Raw genomic sequence first — 16,259 nt, 5'->3', positions numbered from 1 at the left:
TCAGCACCCACACCAGACTCCAGGAAATCTGAAGCCCACTTCTGGCCCTGTGGGCACACACACACACACACACACACACACACACACACACACACACAAGTAATTTTTTTTTAAAGTGAGAATAGTTGCTATGTTAGATGTAGTATACAGTCATAAAAATAGTATTAAAAATGTCTTTACAGGTAATGTCACGTGTTTTGTAGAGAAAGAACAGGGAGACACAGGCAACATCGTCCAGGGGATTAACACTTCTCTGCTATGATCTCTAGGCTGGGATCATAAAATTTAACTAGAACCCAGCTTGTATCTGTCTGACTCTGACCAGCTGGCTCCCAGGCTATCATTCTTTCCCCTCGCTTTCATCCCAAGGCTGGACTCTGTCGGCAGCCCCTGCCTTCTTTGTCTAGGATACACAGGATATGGAGTGCTATAAGGAGGGCATCTCTGGGCCCAACTTTCTTCTAGGCAGTGAGTTAGGTAGCCAGGTGCTCCAGAGCCACTTCCAAAAGTTAGAGCACTCAGGTCCACTGAGCCCAGTGTCAGGCAGCTCTGCCACTAGCCACCAAAACCAAAAGACAAGCTGCCAAGGGTGGGAGAACAGAACACCCCTGACAGAAACCCTTTAATTACAGCAGTTCCACCCTCTTGCTCCTTTCTGGAAATGGGGAGAGCTCGGCGCACTGGGTGAGGAAGTGGCTCCTGGGGCTGAGTTTAGGGGAACAGCTGCAGCTGGAACTTGGGGGCCCACTCCAGGGCACTCTTCACCACTGCCAGTGTCGCCTCTCCAAGTACCACTGTCAGCTCCATCACAGCCAGTTTCGCCAGGCGGCTGGGCCTTGGTTTGGTCAGGACATCTTCTATACGAGCCTCGGGCGGCAGAAGTCCCCAAAACCGCTGCTGCAGCACCATGTCTGGCCTCTGCTGGGCCGATGCCAGCTCAAAGTCTTTGAAAGTAGAGGCTGCCCTTCTTTCAGCCTCCTGCTGTGCAGCCGCCTCCCTTGCAAGTTCTGAAGGGGCGAACTGAACAAAGAGGTCTGCTGATGAGCGTCTCATAGGGCAGGTCCTGAGGGATCTGGACAACAGGTGGTGGACAGAGGCCATGTCACAGTCACAGTCCAGGACTTCCTGCTCCCGGTACGGTACAATCACAGCTGCAAAGTAAATGGGCATGAGTGGGTGGCAGGCCAGGAAAAAGTTGTATAACCGCACAGCATGCCTGAAGGATGTGCCCAAACCAGGTGATAAGTGAGCTGAGAGCAAAGATGGTCCCCACCTCAGCACTCTGCATGAAGTCATGGAGTGCTGGGTTCACTTGGTCAATGGTGGGCATCAGATAATTTAGGATGTGCTTGGTGTTGTCCATTGTGGGATCCATGAAATCCCTGAGGTGGTGAGTAGGTAATTTTTCTACCAGGGATGTTGCCAGCCTTTTGCCCACCACCAGCAGAAAAGTGACCACTATATCATGGTAGCCCTGGTAGTAGTGCAGCTGAGGGTTTCGATCCAAGATGAGGAAGATGATGTCGATTAGAGCTCTTCCTGAAGCCCTTCTCTCTGCTCATTTGGCATGCCAGGAGGGAAGCGCTGAAGAGACCGCCTGACATCCAGCAGTACTTGCTGGTAATCCTTGCTCATGTGTCGAAGATCCTTCCTTGACTCAGGCGCTAGCTCATTGGAGTTGACATTGAGGGGCTTGGACCATACTTGGCACCTGGTCTCATCAGTCAGGAGGCTTCCTTCACTGATAGCCATTGGTCGGAGGGCAGCCACGTCGGTGGGATCACTGTTCAGGGCCTGGTGTATTTCTGCCACCTTCTTTTTCCTTTTGGCATTAAAGTCTGCCTTCCCTGTGCCAGGGCGGTTCCAGCCGCCCACGGAGCCATGGCCCTTTGAGGGTGGGAGCCGGCTGGTGGCCGAGCCTGAGGCGAGGCTCCCACCGCAATGTAATCCCAGTTCTGCTGGGGCAGGGTGGTCTCCGTAGGCCTGCAACGCCAGGTTGTTTTTATTTTACTGAGCAATATTCTTATTTTTTTTTAATTTCTTTTTTAAATTATTATATTTGTGTTTTAATTTTGCACATCAGTCATGGGTTCCCCTGTCCTCCCCCTCCCGCCTCCTCCCCTACCTTCCCCTATTCCCTCCCCTCCATTCCCATGTCCTCCAGGATCAAGGCACTCCTGGGGATTCATTTAAACCTGGTAGATTCAGTACAGGCAGGTCCAGTCCCTCTTTCCAGGCTGAGCAAAGTGTCCCTGTGTAAGCCCAAGGTTCCAAACAGCCAGCTCATGCACTAAGGACAGGTCCCAGTCCCACAGCCTGGATGCCTCCCAAACAGTTCGAGCTATTCCATTGTCTCACTTATCCAGAGGGCCTGATCCATAATTCATGTGCTTCCATTCGTTTGGCTATTTGTCCCTGGGCCTCTCCAATCTTGGTCTCAACAATTCACGCTGTTACAGCCCCTCCTCTTTCTTGACAATTGGACTCCTGGAACTCCACCTGGGACCTGGCGGAGGATCTCTGCATCCACTTCCATCAGTTATTGGATCAGAGTTCCAAGACGACTGTTAGGGTGTTTAGTCATCTGATCACCAGACTAGGTCAGATCAGGCTTTCTCTCGACCATTGCCAGCAGTCTACAGAGGATGTATCATTGTGGATTTCTGGGGACCTCTCGAGCACTCTGCCTATTCCTGTTCTCATGTGGTCATCATTTATCATGGTCTGTTATTCCTCATTCTCCGTTTCTGTTCTTGATCCAGCTGGGGCTGGAGAGATGGCTCAGCAGTTAAGAGCACTGGCTGTTCTCCCAGCAATATTCTTTATACGTGCTTTTGTTCAGGTTTACTTTTAGTTTACTGAGTCCATCATGAATTTTGTACTGTGGTTGTTTCTTTACCTCATTTGGCTATTACACTTATATAGGCTTCATGGAATGAGGTTATTTCTATTTATGTAAATTTCATTCACAATATGTCTAGAAATCAGTATGGAGATTAAAACAAACAAATAAATAAATAAAATCCTAACACTATTTCTGTCTTCTAATCCAGCTATACTACTCCTTAGCACAGCATCACAGACTACTCCAGTCAAGACTTAACCAATATCTTAAATTTTCTTAGGGTCCATGGATAACAGCAACCCCAAACAATAGAAAGTAGTCTACATAATGATGCCCATATTCCAAAAATATGAGTTATGGATATTTGTTATCATTTAAGGGGGTGGTGACAAGCTGTTATTTGTCATAGACAGGAAAAAAGCTAGACAAAGGAGTTAAATTTAAAGATCTCTTTCTAAAGGAAAAAGAGAGATATGATACAGAAATGATGACATAAAAGGGTTGGTTATTGAATCTACTTTAATATAAAAACAACCATTGATCACAAAATATTTTACATTGGTATGGATTTTGGATTATTGACACAAATTTCAAATTAATTTTGTTATGCTGTTTGTATGTTTCCACTCTTGTTTTTTGTTTATGCAGCTCATTAAAAATGTAATGTATAATTAAGAAATACAGATTAATAGTCATCTCTAATAGTCATGTTACATATATTTTTAAGATATCTAAACAGATATATTTAGATAGATAGATGTCCTCAATAACTTCAAAGACCTACTGAATATGGCATTTAAAATGTTTCAATAATATAAGTCTTCTCTTGACAGTGAGACATCTGCTCCTGACAGCACCAATTTACTTCAAAGAAGGTGATAGGCATCAAAGAAACTCTGTATGGAATTTACTTTCTTTATGACAAAAGTTAGCCATTTGGGCAAAGAAACTATCTTTGCCTCTATTGCTGACAGTATACTCTTCAAACTGGACCAATAGGATGCAAAAATAAAAGTGACTTCCAAACTTTGCCAAGACAAAGTAGGATAATCCTTCAAAATTCCTTACTTCTCAATAATGTCTGTCAGATAGACCAGGCCTGTTTGCCAGAGTTGGATGTCCCAATGTTACAGAAGAACCCTTTCCAAGTAACATTTTATCCTTCTTGGATCTTTGATGAAGTTAAAGACTAAATAATTAGACTTAAAATTTTCCTTAGTTATTATAAAAAGATAAATTAGATATGAAACTTTAGACTCACAAATATAAGACAGATAATAGAATATTTTCTCTGATTTTGCCAAATGCAAATGGACTGGATATTGTAACTGTAATTCTTAATTGATATTGATTTTGTGGTATATATTTTACTGTATTAAAATTTCTTTTTATTTAGACAAAAAGGAGGAAATGCTGTGGAACAATCCTTCTGTACACTGTGTAAATTATGCTGGGACTGGTTTAAGAAAGACGCCAGCCAACCAATCGTTGGACAGTATAAGGTTATGCAGGAAAACCAGAGTAAGAACACTGGGAATAAGAAAAATGGAGTCAAAGAGGTTGCCAAATGATGCAGAGGGAGAAAGACATGCTGGAAGACAGGAAAAGCCATGAATCATATGGTAATACATAGATCAATAGAAATAGGTTCATTTAAGTTGGAAGAGCTAGTTAGTAATAAATCTGAGCACTTGGTTGAGCATTTATAATTAATGATGAGTCTCTGTTTCAGTTATTTGGGAACCTGTGGGTGCAAAAAAAGTCCATCTACAATTCAGCTGTAAAGAAAAATAAAATCATGAAACTTTCAGGTAAATTGCTGGTAATAGAAAATATTATATTGAGTATGGTAACCCAGGTTCAAAAAGACAAACACCTCATGTTCTCTCTCATCTATGGCTCCTAGGAACAAATCCCCATGCAACATGGAATAAACACACACAAAAAACAGGAAATTATGAGGAGACAATAGGTGGGATGGGAGCATGAGGGTGTTAGCAACAGGATATAAGTGATATGAATTGGGAAACAGACTAATGGGACAGATGTTCTAACTTGGGGAAATGGGAGACCTCGATCTAGAAGAAAGAGGACAAGGCACAAATAACAACAAAATTGTTTGATAAAGCCAAAAGGAATTATTTATAGTTGCCTAAAAGCATGTTATAAGTTTATAATTATATATGGTTTATGTTATAGATAAGTGACATAAAACAACAGACCTATGAATAATAAGTATAGAGGAAAGAGAAGAAACCCACTTCAAAGGCACAGAAAATAATTTCTAACAAAACCATTAAAGAAAATTCCCCCAATCTAAAAAAAGAGCTATCTATCAAGGTATGAGGGACATATAGAACACCAAATAAACAGAACCAGAAAAATAACACATGATTTTCAAGGGAAATTTTTCTATAAGCTCTGAGATGTAGACCCAGCAGAACTACAAATCACAATCAATAGAGAAAGAAAACCATTCCATGATTGCTGAAGGATAATGCTTTTATACACTGATTTACCAGTATCCAGGCAGGAATTACAGGCAGGGTGAGCAGGCAAGGAGAATTCTGTGAATATGAGGGACTGAGTCAGGAGTCTCTAGCCAGACACAGAGGAAGCAAGATGTGAAGGCAGAGCAGAGAAAAGGTACCAAGCCATGAGGGTAAACATAGATAAGAATTATGGGTTAATTTAAATGTAAGAGCTAGTCAGAAATAAGCCTGAGCTAATGGCCAAGAAGTTATACTTAATGTAAGCTTCTGAGTAGTTATTTTTATAAGCAGCTGTGAGACAATGGGCTGGGTAGGACTAGAGAGAAACTTCCAGCTCCACATGATTCAAAAAATAATCATTTGTTGTCCACCAATTCTATGCTTAAAAGTCACATGAAGGAAAAAATTCAGTTTGAAGAGGTTAACCAAACCCAAAATGACAGAAGGAATCATTGCGTGACCAAAATTTTCCTGAGAGACACAATACACACATCTACTCACCACAGAAAGTGATGTAGTGACAGACCAAAGTGCAAATACCACCGAAGCCCAGCTTTGTGAACCCATGAGTTTTATTGAGGTTGATGACAGGAATATGAGTGTGGGTTACTTACAGGACCAGAAATGATTCAAAGAAAGCCACACCAAAGTCCAGCATAGCATGGGTGAAAGCTCACAAAAGCTGAGAACCGGGACAAAAACTACACAGCCTGAAGGAAGATCAGTTAGTTTCTGATTCTTCCAGGAAGGTTATCTGGTCTGCAAGTCTTCAAGTAATTCCTAAGTCTATTTTCAGGAGCTTACCTTCCTGTTTAAGGAGCTTCCCTGAAGGATGGAAAATTTCAATTTCAAAGGAAAAACACAACAGAAATAAATAACTCAAGGAGAGTAAATCAAAAGACAAAGAGAAATTATCCTCACCACAACAAACCTAACAGGAATCAACAAGCATTGCTCATTTACAACTCTCAAACAATGGTCTCAATTCCCCCAGGAGGTTTGATTAGAAAACTGATCCAGCTTTTTGTTGCATTCAAGAAACATGCCTCACCATCACAGACAGACATCACATTAGGGTAAAAGGATGAGCAAAGCTACTCCAAGTAAATGGGCCCACAAAGAAAGCAGGAATAGCTATGGTAGCTATCTGACAAAAGAGATTTCAAATCACAATTAATCAAAAGAGATAGGTAAGAACACTAAATACTCATAAAAGGAAAAGCCCTCCAAGAGGATATTATGGTACAAACATTTATGCATCAAATACAAGGGCACCTAAGTCATAAAAGTAACAATACGATATTGGCTGCTTTTGTGTGTCACCTTGACACAAGCTGGAGTCATCAGAGAGGAAGGCAACCCAGCTAAGGAAATGATTCCATGAGATCCAGGTGTAAGGTATTTTTCAATTAGTGATCAATGGGAGAGGGCCCAGCCCATGGTAGGTGGTGCCATCCCTGGGCTTGTGGTCCTAGGTTCTATAAAATAGCAGGCTGAGCAAGCCATGGAAAGAAAGCCTGTAAGCAGCACCCCTTCATAGCTCTTTATAGTCCATAACCCTTCATCAGCTCCTGACTCCAGGATCCTGCCCTGTTTGAGTTCCTATTCTGACTTTTTTCAGTCATGAACAGCAATATGGAAGTATAAGGCAAATAAACCCTTCCTTACCTTGCTTTTTGTTCATGCTGATTCACTGCAGCAATAGAAACCCTAAGACAAATAGTACAGCTAAAACCACATACTGATTGTAATACACAGGATTGTGATGTCAATACCTCACATTCACCAACAGAGAGATTATCCAGGCAAAAACTAAACAGAAATACTTGAGCCAAATAATTCCGTAAGAGACATAAATAGAACATTCCAATCAAACACTGAACAAATTGTTCTCACAGGCTCATATATTTGAATGCTTGTTCCCAGTTGGTAGAACTGTTTGAAATGGATTAGTAGGTGTAGCTTTGTTGGAGGAGGTGTACTCATGGTGGTGGGCTTCAAGGTTTCAAAATTCCACACTGTTCTCAGTTTTCTCTGCCTCACCCCTGTGAATGAGATGAAAGCCCTCAGTGACTACTCCAGTGCCATGCCTGACAGCATTCTGCCATGCTTTTTGCAATGATGTTCATGGACTCACCCTCTGAAACTGTAATCCCTCATATGTTCCTTGAATAAGAAGGTCCCTCATAGACTCATGTATTTGAATGCATAGTCACCAAGGAATGGCACTAACTAAAAAGATTTGAAGGATTAAGAGGTGTGGCCTTGTAGATTGATTTTGATGGGATGACGACTTTTACTATGTCAATTCTATTGATCCATTATCATGAGAGATCTTTACATCTTCTGATATCTTCATCAATTTTTTTCTTCAAAGATTTCAACTTTTTAACATAGAAGACTTTCACTTGCTTGGTTAGAATTGCCTCAAGATATTTTATATTATTTGTGGCTCTTGCAAAGGATGTTGTTTTCCTGATTTCTTTCTTAGTCCATTTGTCATTTGTATACAGGAAATCTACTAATTTTTTGAGTGAAACATATAATCAGCCACTTCACTGAAAGTGTTTGTCAGTTGTTGGAGTTCATTAGTAAAATTTGGGGATGCTTACTGTTTTAGTTAGGGTTTCCAGAGATGTAAAGAGACACTATGACAAGAGCAATTCTTATAAAGGAAAGCATTTAATTGGGGTGACTTATAATTTCAGAAGAGCTGAGAGTTCTACATCTTGATCTGCAGGCAACAGGAAGTAAATTGTCTACCACAGTGAACATAGCTTGAGCAAAGGAGACTTTAAGGTCCATCGCCACAGTAACACACTTCCTCCCACAAGACCATACCAACTCCAACAGAGCCATACCTTCAAATAGTGCCACTCCTTATGGGAGCCATTTTCTTTTAAGCCACCACATTTCATTCCCTGGCCCCCATACGCTTGTAGAATTATCATACTGTGAAAATGCGTTCAGTCTAACTTCAAAAGTTCCCATAGTATATAACAGTATCAAACTTATTTAAAAGTCTAAAATTCAACATCTCTTTTAATATTCATGCAACCTCTTAACTGTAATCCCTTATAAAATCAAAATTCAAAAGCAGATCACATACTTCCAACATATAATGACACAGGATATGCATCACCTTTCCAAAAATTAGGGAAGAGAGCATAGTGAGGAAATACTGGACAAAGCAGAACCAAAAACAAATAGGCAAACTCCAAACTTCATCTCCATATCTTATGTCAAAACTCTTGAGATCTCTACCTACTTGCAAATTTGTTGACTGCAACATTTTTTTTCTCTCTTTGGCTGGTTCTACTCTGTGTTAGAAACTCTCCTCGCAGATACTCCACAGCTCTGTCATCTCCAACATTTTTTGGTCTCCAAGGCAATCCAGGATTTAGTTACACAGCTTTATACAGTAGCTTCTCTAAACCTTCACTCAGGAAAGTCACTGATACATGCCTAGCCTCAGCAGCTTTCCTCAGTAGCAGAGATTCCATAACCCCTTTCTTCTATTCTTCACTCTCTAAAGAAAGAATCATGTGGCCAAAGTGGCCAAGTTCTGCTGACTGTTGGGGCTGGAATATGGCCCCCTTTGTTCAATTACATCTTCACCAGCTTTGTATTTTCCATGGTTTCCTTAATTTCCTAGCTTGGCTGTCTTGAAACATGGTTTGTAGACCTTGCTGACTTTGAACTCAGAGATCTCTCAATTACATAATTACCAGCTTTGTCTTTTTGATCATTTCCTTCACTGGCAGAGCGTGGCTACCCTGGAACTTGTTCTGTAGACCAGGATGATCTCAAATAAAGAGATACACCTGCCTATGCTAACAGGGGGCTAGTATCAAAGACATGTGCCACCATATCCAGCTTTGAGCTTTTCATTAATCCATTTTCAGAAGTTGGAAGCCTAGCTGGGGGATCTTGCCCCAATGTTATCATTCCCTTTATTCCATTTCTAAATCTGTTTATCTCCTTGAACACAGGACTTGGCTCCATTATACTTCCTGTTGCATCTTTTATTCTCAAAATGTATATTTTGTATTTTCCTTTCTCAGCTTGTACCTTTTCATTATAAATTTTTATTAGAGCTAACACTACTAACCATATACCAGAGTCAATACTAGGCTGATAGGAGATATCCTCTGCCAATGGAATTAATCCAAATCCCTTCACTTTCATCTCAGGCAGAGATTTCCTATGCTCAGGATACTGCCTCATGTGTGAGTTAACTTCGTGTTGCCTGCAAAATGTAGGACTTTCAGCTACTCCAGCTCTATGTTTGCCTGTATATTGCCATGCTTCCCATCATGATGATAATGGACTAAATTTCTGAAACTGTAAGTGAGCCACACCAATTAAATGTTTTCTTTATGAAAGTTGCTGTAGCCATGGTGTCTCACAGCAAAAAAAAAATCCCTTAACTAAGACAGAAGTTGGTACCAGAGAATGGGGTATTCTTGTGATGTTCCTGATCTTCTGTTTGTTTGGAGGAATTTGGATTTTGGTGCCTTGAATTATGAAAGCAGTATAATGCTTTAAGCAGTTCTTATTGGGCCATACAAGTATGAACATGGAAGACAGAGGTGCTAAGAATTATTTTCACTGTCTGAGGCTCACTCAAAATGTTTCAGAGAAGAATTTTAGTAAAGGGAAGTGGTTTGGATTAATGTCATTGGCAGAAAAAAAATCACAAAACAGCCTGTAGTGTGGCTATTAGTGGTAATCTTAATGAAGATTAATAATGAAAAGGAGCAAGCTGAGAAGGGTAAATTACAAAAGTAAATTTTGAGGAAAAAAAGAGCACCAGAAAGTGGAATGGAGCTATATTCTGTTTTCAAAGAGATAGATTTAAAAATGTAATAAAGGAAGTGGTGAGTTTAAGGCAAGATCCCACCCAGTTAAGTTTCCAACTTGTGAGTTAAAGAAAAGCTTTAATGATAGCACTAGGAAGTCAGGGGCTGTCAGCTCTCAGAGGTTGAGGCCAGCCTGGTCTACAGAGCAAGTTTCAGGGCAGCCAAGCTTAGGCAGTGAAAAACAGAAAGCGTATGAAGATATCATTAGATGAGGGGACCATTTTCCAGTCCCAGCAAGCAGCAGAACTTGGCAACTTTGGACACATGGTTCTGTCTTTAAAGTTAAGGATAGAATAAACAAGTTATGGAATGTTCCCCCATGCCTAAAAAAAGCCACTGAGGCTAGGCATATGTCAGGAGTGTCTATGTTGGAGGCCTAATAGATAGGTATGAAGTTTAAGCCTAAATTTCTGGAATACAGTTTCACAGATTTAGTCCATTATCATCATGGCATGACATGGAAGCATACAGGCAGTCATGGTGCTGGAGAAGGAGCCAAGAGTTCTACATCTTGATCCAGATCCACAGGCAACAGGAAGTAAATTGTCTACCACACTGAGCATATCTTGAGCAAAGGAGGCCTCAATATCCACCCCTCACAGTGACACACTTCCTCCACCAAGGAAACAACAAACAATACCTCCTAATAATGTCATTCCCTATGGGGGCCATTTTATTTTAAACCACCTCATGTATGTATAATATCATATGATCTATTAATAGCAATACTTTGACTTCTTCCTTTCCAATCAGTATCCTTTTGATCTCCTTCACTTGTCTTGTTGCTATAACTAGAAATTCAAGTACTATATTGGATAGATATGGAAAGAATGGGCAGCCTTGCCTTCTTACTAATTTTAGTGGAATTGCTTTGAATTCTCACCATTTAATTTGATGTTAGCTATAAGCTTGTTGTGAATTGTCTTTATTATGTTGCAGTATATTCCTTGTATCCCTATTCTCTCCAAGACTATTATCTTGAATGAATGTTGGATTTTATCACAGTTTTTTGCTGCCTCTAATGAGATGATTATTTTTGTTTCTTTGTTTTGTTTTTAGTTTGTTTATTTGGTGGATAACATTGATTGATTTTCATATGGAAATCCATCCCTTCTCTGGGATGAAGGCCACTTCATTGGTTATGGTGGATGAACATTTTAATGTGTTCTAGGATTCAGTTTGCAAGTATTTTATTAGGTATTCTTTCATCTGTGTTCATGAAGGAAATTTGTCTATAATTTTCTTTCTTTGTTGAATCTTTGTGTGGTTTAGGTTTGAGGGTGATTGTGGCCTCATAAAATGAATTTGGCCATGATCTCTCTGTTTCTAATGTGTGGGATAATTTGAGAAGTATTAGAACTAGCTATTCTCTTAAAGTCTGGTAAATTCTGTGCTAAAATCATCAGTGTAATCCCCAACAAAATTCAAACACAATTCTTTACATACCTCAACTTGACAATACTTTACATCATATGGGGCAAAAAACAGGGTAGCTAAAACAATCCTGAACAATAAAAGAACTTACATGGATGTCATAATCCCTTATTTCAAGCTGTTGCTACAGAGTTCTACTAGTGAAAACCTCATGATATGAACATTAAAAACAGACAAATCCATCAGTTAAATTGAATCAAAGACACAGACATAAATTCACATATCTATGGACATCCGATTTTTTATAAAGAAGCCAAAATTACACAATGGAAAAAGAAAGTATTTTCAATAAATAGTGCTGTCATAACTGAATGTCAGTATATAAAAGAAAACAAATAGATCCATATCTGCTACCCAGCACGAAACTTAAGTCCAAATGGATCAAAAACTTCAACACAAAACCAGATACACTGAATCTGATAGAAGAGAAAATGTAAAATAGCTTTGAACATATGGCACTGGAGCCAATTTACTGAACAGAACATTCATAGCACAAGCAATAAGATCAACAATTAATAAATGGGATCTCATGAAAATGAAAACTTCTGCAGGACAAAGAACACTGTCAAGAGGACAAAATGGAAACCTACAGCATGGGAAAAGATTTTCACAAACTCCAAATCTGATAGAAGACTAATATCCAAAATATATAAAGAACTCAAGAAACTAGACATCAACAAACGAAATAATACAATTCAAACACAGGGTACAGATCTAAACAGAAAATTCTCAATATAGGAAACTCAAATGCTGAGAAACAAAAAAAGAAACAGATAAATCCTTAGCCATCAGGGAAGTGAAAATCAAAAGGATCCTGAAATTCCATCTTAAACCTGTCAGAATGGCTAAGATCAAAATCACAAGTGACAGCTCATGTTGTACTGGATATGGAGCAAAAGGAACACTCCTCCATTGCTGGTGAGAGTGAAAACTTGTCCAGCTGCCATGGAAATCAATATGACATTTCCTTAGAAAATTGGAAATTGATCCTCCTTAAGACCCTGATATAATACTCTTTGGCTTGTACCAAAAGAACTCTATCCTATCACAAAGACATTTATTCAGATATGCTCATAGAAGCCTTATTGATAAAGCTAGAAACTGGAAACAACCTATTGGTCACTCAGCTGAAGAATAGATAAAGGAAATTTGGTACATTTACTCAATGTAGTATTGCTCAGATTCTAAAAACATGACATCATGAAATTTGGAGGCAAGTGGTTGGAACTAGCAAAAATCATCCTGAGTGAGGTAACCCAGGCAAGAAAGATAAACCAGGCATGTACTCACTTATAAGTGGATATTAACTGTTAAGTAAAAGATAACCATGATACAACCCACAGACCCAGAAAGGCTAAGTAACAAGAAAGGCCCTAATGGGGGCATATGGATCTCCCTAGGAGGGGGAAATGGAATAGATTTTCTGGGTGGCCTGGGGGCTGTTGGGAATGGAAACAGGAGGTAACCTGTTGGAAGGTGGGTTGATGGAGGGAGATAGTATAGGAAGAGGCATTTTGGGAGGCATTATGGGAGTAATTTGTGTAAACTTAGTGCAACAGAAACTGCCAGATTCTAAAAGGGTGACCCTAGAAAAGACTCCTAATGATAGAAGATACAGAGAATAAACTGGCCATCTCCTCTAACCAGGACACTTCCATTGGTGGGACAGGGACACCAACTAGCCACAAAACCTTCATCCTGCAATCTATCTCCCTGAAAGATGTGTGAGGCCCAGAACTTGTGGGAATGGACAATTGATAACTGGCCTAGTTTGAGGCCCACACCAGGAAAGGGAGCCTATGCCTAACACTGTCAGAATTATCAGGAATCAGAGGCTGGACAGCCCAGAAACCCAGGATAGAAAAAAAATCAATAAAATAATTCCTAATCAAATTCTGCTATACTCATATATTGGTGCCTAGTCCAATCTGCATCTTGGAGGCCTTCTCCAATAGCTGATGGGAGTATATGCAGAAACCCATAGCCCAACATTATGTACAGAGGGAACCCAAAGTGGAGATCTCTATCAGGTTTCTTCCCTCAGAGCTCCAGGAACCCCATGGAAGAGGGGCAGGAAGAACTGTTGGAGCCAGATGTGTTGAGGACTAAAAGAACATGGCCCACAGAATCAACTAAGTGGGAATTATAAGAGCTCAGGGAAACTAAAGCAGCAATTGCAAAGCCTAAATGGGTCTGAGGTGGGTCCTCTGAAATTATGTTAAAGCTGTGAGCTTGGTGATTTTGTGGGGCTCCTAATGTTGGAGTCGTGGTGTCTCTGACTCTTCTGTCTGTCCTTGGGACCCTTTTCCTCCTACAGGGTTGCCTTGACCAGCCCTGATATGAGAGTTTGTGCCTAGTCTTACTATATGTTGTTATGCCATGTTTGGTGGATATTTCTTAGAGGCCTGACCTTTTCTGAAGGGAAACAGAAGAGGAGTAGGTCTGGGGGAGAGACAGGACTGAGAAGAGTATAGTGAGTAGAAACTTCTGATGGGATGTATTGTATTAGAAAAGAAAAAAATTGATAAGAACAATGGGGAAGATTCAGCTCAGGTGGATACAAACCTTCCACATCCCAGCCTGGCTCCTCAAGACCCTGGCAGGCAGGAAGACATCCAAAATCCATCTGATGCCACTCAGCTCAGATTTGTGCAAACAATCCACAGCCCAGCCTGAGTCCTCAAGACCTAGGCTTGTAGGAAAACAGTAATGTCAGGAAAGTAGAGAGCAGTGTCAGAAAGGTATATCCCATTATAATTAGCAAGTATGTGGTGGAGAAATGGGAGAGAAAGTAAAGAGGAATGCTTCATGTGCTGTGGAAAGAGGAAGACCAGAACTGAAGGCAGTGAGTAATAGATTGATATGGGAGGCCTTTTTGCCACCCAAGGCCATGGTGATGTCTGGGCCCAGGTTGCTGCCAAGGGCAATGTCTGGGTTCATGGTCCTCCCACAGCCATGGTTTTTGTGGCCATCTATGTCCCATGTGGCCATCAAAGGCCACAATGATGCTCAGTGTCTGACATGCCACCAGTGGCCATTTTGCTGTTGGATCCATGCTGATCTCCATGGTCATGGTGTCATCCAGGCCCAAGCTGCCACAGAGGGCCATGTCTACATCTGTAGCCCAACAGCAACCAGGGTCTGAGTTGATATATGTGGCACATGTTGCAACAGGGATCAGCGTGGTTGTCTGATTAGCTACCAGGGACCATGTTGGCATCCTGGGGCCATGCTGCATCTGGAGCCATAGAGACCTAAGTGACACATATTGTTATCTAGTGCCATAAAACTTCTAGGCCAAGGCTGCACCTGGGGGCCATGTCTGGGTCTATGACCCTATTGCAGCCAGGCTCTGGGCTGATTTCCATGACTTCTGTCAACATGAGGGCCATGTAGATTCCTAGTGTCTAGGCCACCACCTGGGGCTATGTTGGTATCTGAAGGCCACACTGCCAGTGGAGCAATGCCAATCTGGATAGCCTATGTTGCCATCTGGGACCATGGTGGCATCCAGACTCAGGCTACTGCTAAGGGCCATGTCTGGGCTCATGATCCTCTTGCAGCCAGAGTCCATGTTGAAATATGTGACCCACCAGGTGCCAGTGGAATGCTCAGGGCCTGGGTCACAACTTACGGCCTTGCTGGAGTCTGAAGGCCATGCTTCAGAGGGAGACATACATATCTGAGTGGATTGTGCTACCACTCAGGGCCATGGTGTTGTCCTGGCCATGGCTACTGCTGAGGGCCATGTCTGGGTCCACAGCCCTATAGAATGGCTCAACTACCATCCAAGCCAACAGGCGGTGTTATCCCACCCTAACATTTATAATATCAAGAACCTGCTGGAGCTGATGAAAGGACTGGCCCAGTAAAATAATACCCACAAGATCTCCATGTCTCAGGATGGCTGAGGGAAATCTGAAAGAGTTTTGGTGAGGATCCAGTGATGAAGGTGTACCAGAAACCAGAGGTCTTGACCCAGACCAATGACTCATTGCAATAAACATTTGCAAGTATAGCTGATTGGACAAAGGGTACACTGTGTGAAACACTGCAGCTCACAAAACCATCAGGACTAATGAAGAGGTGTTGGAGATGTGGGAAACATGGAGGAGCAAAGAGATTTGTTTGTTTGTTTTGTTGGGGTTTTTGTTTTGCTTTTTTATTTCTTTTTGTTTGTGTGTTTGCTTGTTTGCTTGCTTGCTTATTTTGTTTTGGGTTGGTTTGATACTTTAAAATATTCTTTGGGGGGCACTAAAGGTATAAGGGTAAGATATGGAGGGATTGGGAGGTGAGCAGAATTAGGATACATGATGTGAAGGTCCCATAGATTCAATAAAGAAATTGTGTTAAATTTTAAAAAATGGTGAGAATGGAAAAAATGCAATATATTATATCTGCCTCAGACTTGAAAAGATTTTTTTAAATACATTATAGAGGGCCTTATGTAAATAAATTTGAAAAGGAAAGAGAGAGAGAGAGAGAGAGAGAGAGAGAGAGAGAGAGAGAGAGAGAGAGATGTAGCTTTGTTGGAAGAAATGTGTCACTTGTGTTAGGCTTTGAGGTTTCAAAAGCCCATGTCAAGCCCAGAGTCTTTCTCTTGGCCAGCAAATCACTCTCAGCTAT

The 16,259-nt window shown here is 41.1% G+C and overlaps 1 pseudogene; it reads right to left on the bottom strand.

Annotated features, from left to right (window-relative positions):
* Positions 1–677: 677 nt before the first annotated feature.
* Positions 678–15,207, bottom strand: LOC118595586 (annotated as a pseudogene).
* Positions 15,208–16,259: the final 1,052 nt, after the last annotated feature.

This window comes from Onychomys torridus, chromosome 1 (assembly GCF_903995425.1).
Source record: "Onychomys torridus chromosome 1, mOncTor1.1, whole genome shotgun sequence".
In the NCBI taxonomy this organism is placed as follows: Eukaryota; Metazoa; Chordata; class Mammalia; order Rodentia; family Cricetidae; genus Onychomys; species Onychomys torridus.
This window is presented reverse-complemented; position numbering and strand designations above follow the sequence as displayed.